At 51.2% G+C, this 5,047-nt stretch overlaps 1 protein-coding gene and 1 pseudogene across 5 annotated transcripts in view; one reads left to right on the plus strand and one right to left on the minus strand.

The window, feature by feature from the left end:
• PITPNM2 (phosphatidylinositol transfer protein membrane associated 2) overlaps positions 1-5,047 on the minus strand; it is a 92,390-nt gene that overhangs the window by 48,509 nt on the left and 38,834 nt on the right. The gene's annotated exons all lie outside the window — the stretch shown is intronic.
• On the plus strand, positions 3,863-4,247 carry LOC101647868 (annotated as a pseudogene).

Below are 5,047 nucleotides of genomic sequence, written 5' to 3' on the forward strand. Positions count from 1 at the left end.
TGGGATCCTGAGGAAGTTTGGGACATACAATTGACCAGTAGGCCCGTCTCAGAAATGCCCCTAGGCCCCTATGTCTCTCTCTCTAAATAATTTGTTTCATTGATTTATCTCGGCTGTTGATGAGAATATACACAACAGAACAAACACCCATTCAACAATTTCAGTGACCTTGGTGGCAGTCTTTATACTCTGTAGCTGTCCCCAATCTCCTCTTCCCAGCTGCTACTCGGGAGTTCGCTGTCTCCTAAGCTTCCTGTCCAACCTTTTGCTCTCCCGGTGTCTGTTTGATCCCCAAGCCCTTCATTTGAGGTACGGTCTCATGGTCTCTGTCCCCAGCCAGGGTCCCTAACTGCATGCAGTGGGGAACATTCTGATGCTCTGGTTGGCAGCAGCAGCCCCCAAGAGATGGGGTTCAAAGACAGGCAAACCCGCTTAAGGAAGTCAAATAGTGTCCCCAACTACCACCGATCTATGTCCATCCAGACTTTCTGAGTGTGCTCTTGTTTGGAATTAGGGTTTTTGAAGATATACTTAGCTGGGAACTCAAAAAGGAGTCATCCTGCAGTAGGGTGGGTCCCCCACCCCATGACGTATGTCCTGTTAAGAAGAGGAGGGGACACACAGAGGCACAAGGTAGAGGCAGAGGCAGACACTGCAGTGGTGCTGCTACAAGCCAAGCAAGCCTGCAGCCCCAGAAGCTGGGATTCTTCTTGAGAGTCTTTGGAGGGAGCGTGGTCCTGTTGACACCTAGATTTTAAACTTCTAGCCTCTGGAATTGTCAGAGGATTCATTTCTGTCATTGTAACATTCCCAGTTAATGGTCCTTTTCATAGAAGCCATGGGAGACTATACAATACTTTAAGGTTAGAATGGGGATTCTTATCACTTCTCTAGCCTTGAGCAAGTTACTGAAGCCCTTAGAGCCCCAGTTCTTATGTTTTTAACACCAGGTCTCATAACATGCAATCTTAAAGAAGTGTTAGAAGAAACAAACAAGAGACAATGAATATAAGCTGCTTAGCACTGGGACCAACACTCTGCTACTACTACCATCCTCACCATTACCATGCCCATCATCATCATCACCTCCATCATCATTACTGCTACCATCATCATGATAATACCTCTATCCCCCCAGCCCCCACATCATCATCTGTATCATCACCACCATTACTGCTATCATCACCCCATCAATATCATCATCACCATCACTATTATCATCATCCCATCATCACCACTATCATCCCATCATCATCATCCCTATCATCACCACTATCACCACCCTCACCCCCACCATCATCACCACCATCACCATCACCATCAATATTATCACCAACCGCATCATCATTACTATCATTACCCCCACCCGCATCATCATCACCATCACTATTATCAGTACCATCATCACCATCACTATTATCACCAACATCATAACCATCATCCCTACCACCACACCCATAGTTTCATTATTATCATCACCACCATTATCATAGCCATCATCATCGCTATCATCACTACCACCATCAACATGACTACCATCACCATCACCACCACCACCATCACTATCATCATCATCATCATCATCATCATCACCACCACGACTAATCCTGTTGGATGCAGTCCTATTAAGGGGAAGCCTCCTTCACACTCAAACCAGTCAAATTAGAATAAACAAATCATTAGTCTTTATGATTTTACTCTATGGTTATTACCAACCTTCTCACCTAGTGATCTGGGACCTCAGACCCCACAGCAGCGCCATGAGGCAACCAGGTAGACCTGCTCGACCCATTGCAAGCAGGAACACCAAAGCCATGAGAGCAATGGGGATTTGATCAAATGTCATGATCAAGTTGGCAGGAGGAAAGGGATAGGAGCCCCTGATTCTAGGCCCCAGAACGTACCATACCCATCTCAACAAGCACCCAAGCCTCTGACCCTGGTCAGCACCCCAGGGATAAGGTCACTGGTATGTGAATGAAGCCTGTGTCCTGGAGGCTGGGGTACTGGGAACTGAGTCACCATTGATGGTCCAAGCCATTGTGCACAGTCTGGCTCCTCACACTGGCAGAGCTCCTGGGACTATTTTGGGAAGCTCTGCACACGCCACTTCCCTGCCAGGCTGACTTGGTCACAAAAAACCAGCCCGCAACAGCTCCGTGTCGACAGGGTGGGGAATGCGGAGGCTCTGAACACCCCAGAATGAACAGCAGGCATGGGGGAGAGGCGTAGGAAGTGGGGGAATCGCCCCCACCCGGCAAAGAGAGAAAACTGGTGGTTGAGAACAAACAAACCAAGCAGGTTGGGGCAGTAGATAAACTTGGGAAGACCAGCTGTGGAATTACCAGCTGTGTCGCTGAGTAGGTCACAGAACTGCTCTGGGTCCCAGTTTACACATTTCTAAAAAGAGTGTGACGCTGCCTACCTCATAGGGTTGGGTGGGATGACACGGGGTACAAGAGAGGCAATTGGCACTTAGCCTCCCTTCCTGCAGCAGGCATCCTGGCCTGCCTCCAGGCAGGCCTCTCTTCTACCAAGTCATCTCTGTAGGGCTGCCACCTCCAGCACCTGTCCTGCTGGGCAGTGGCCACCATGGCAACTGGAGGCCCTGGAGGGACAGACGAGGCACTTATGACATGCTTGTTTGGCTCAGCGCAGAGCCCAGAGCAGCTGTCCACTGCACTGTGGGACACAGTCCAGGGCCACCCAGAGCAGAGCCTGGAGAGCAGCCTGGGAGCCAAAGAAGGGAGTGGGGCCTCCAACCCATTCGGATGCTCACCCCATGGTGGTTCCACGCTGCCAACCTCTGAGGGGCAGGAGCAGCCATCAGGTCCCAGGGGCTGAGCACAGGGCCCACCCAGGAGGAAGAGGGAAGCTGATGATGGGCAGGCAATTTATGGGCATCTCTAAGGAGCTAGATACCCTGTGGAAGGGGTCAGAGGGGCACGCCCTGCCCAGGTGGGCCCATAGGGCTGAGGTTCTCCACCTTGTCTCCCTGTTGTGAACACCTGGGTCCTAGGGCAGTGGGGGCAGCAGCTGTCAAAGACGAAAGGGGTGCAGGTAATGGCAGGAAATTTTCCTGTTTGGGATCCTGAGGAAGTTTGGGACATACAATTGACCCTTAAACAATGTGAGGGTTAATGGTGCTGGCCCCTACACAGTGGAAAATCTGAATGTAACTTTTGACACCCCCAGTCTCAACTACTCAGAGTACCATAAACAGCCAGTTAATACACAGTGCAGCCACATCACAGCTACATTTTCAATACGAGATTCAAAGGTATTGTGCCCTAGGTGAGAGGCTTCCGTGCCTGCTGGCGTAGCTGTGGTGGCAGTGTGACCGAGTCCCTTTTCTTATTTCCATAATGGTCCTTACTCTGGATTCATTTACCCTGAAGCAGCCAGCGGCAAGGGCAGCCTCAGACCTCCATCTCCAGAACAGAGCAACACTTTTCTCTGCGTCTTGGGAGCCCTGCGGTGTCCCTGGAGCCACTCTGTAGGGAGCCCTGCGGTGTCCCTGGAGCCACTCTGTAGGGGCCCCGCGGTTATTCCAGGGTGAAGGGACTGCACTAAACACAGTGGGAAACACACAAGGACAGCGGGAGGTCCCTGCTCCCTGTGACGCGCAATTTACGGGAGGGGTGGACGGCTCGTGAAGATCAGTGTTGCATGGAGGTTTGTTTTGAGTTGTTTTGAAATCCAGTCTTCGGGAACAATAGTCTACTTTGCCAGGAGCCACGGGGCGGTGCGTGGCTTCCAGTAACTAATGTGTTTAGGAGACAGGCTAGCTAAGAATCGTGAGCAGGCATGCATGCTGAGCTTCCTTTTTGTCCGACATCTTAGTGAGGCTGCGTGCGTCGTGATGTTACCCAAGGACGACAAGGAGGAAGAGGAAGATGCTGGAAAGGGGGCCAAGAGAGACAAAGACCCCATGAGCAGATCTGGGGACAAGGCCAAGAAGAAGCAGCGGTCCAAAGGCAAAGTTCGGGACAAGCTCCATAACCTGGTCTTGTTTGACAAAACCACGTCTGACACTCTCCGGAAGGGAGTTCCCAACTGTACGCTTATCGCCCCGGCTGTTGCCTCTGTCCTGAGAGACTGAAGATTCCTGGATCCCTGGCCAGGCTGCCCTCCAGGAGCTACTTAGTAAAGGATTTATCAAGCTCGTTTCAAAACCCAGAGCTCAAGTCCCTGACACCAGGGACCCCAAGGGCGGAGACACCCCAGCGGCCAGTGAGGATGCATGAGCAGGTCCAACCAACTCTACATGGTAAGCAATAAAATTTCACTAAAAAAAGCCTGGGGTGGGGTGGGGGGATGAAGACATAACCTGAAATTCTATGGACGCCACACACTTCCTGGACCCAAGAGGCTGGATGAACTCCCAGAACTATCGCCCTGAATAATCTTTAAACCTTTTACCCTGTGGTCTCCTTGAAAGTGAACTTCCCAGCATTGCTAGGGAAGAACAGCTTCTGTAAGCATTGTTCTTGTTCAAGATCTCGCTCTGTGGGGTCAGACAGACAACAGAAGCTGGGAAGTTACACAGGAGACTTCGGGGCAGTAGGTTTAGGTTGATGGGCTGAGAATGGTTACGTCACTCCCAGAATGTAGACAACGAATGAGGTGGTATCTGTAGAAACTTGAATTGACAAGAGGTTTGGGGAGTGTTGATGTTTTACCAAAAAGAAGGCTCTGGGGGTGGGTCCTTCCTGGGGGCCCAGGGTAGCTGCCATGTGGCAGCATCACTCCATCACTGCCTCACCTCTTTATGAGAACCCCATCATTGGGTGTAGGGTCCTCTGTTAACCCAGGAAGATTTTACTCAGAGATCCCCAACTAATCACCCGTGCACAGAGCCCATTCTGAGGCTCCCCCTAAACCCAATGAGGCTCCCTCAAAATCCCAGGTCACATAGGAGGGTCTGGCCAGTCACAGGGGCCTCTTTATAAACAGCGTTTTCTCTGGCTCCTCACTCAGGGAGGCCTAATGAGCCCAAGCATGAAGGGGTGTGGTGGTGAGCCTGTGACTAGAAGGCTGGGGGTGA

This window comes from Echinops telfairi, unplaced genomic scaffold (genome assembly GCF_000313985.2).
Source record: "Echinops telfairi isolate 266 unplaced genomic scaffold, ASM31398v2 ScPeMD7_7412;HRSCAF=8450, whole genome shotgun sequence".
NCBI lineage: Eukaryota > Metazoa > Chordata > Mammalia > Afrosoricida > Tenrecidae > Echinops > Echinops telfairi.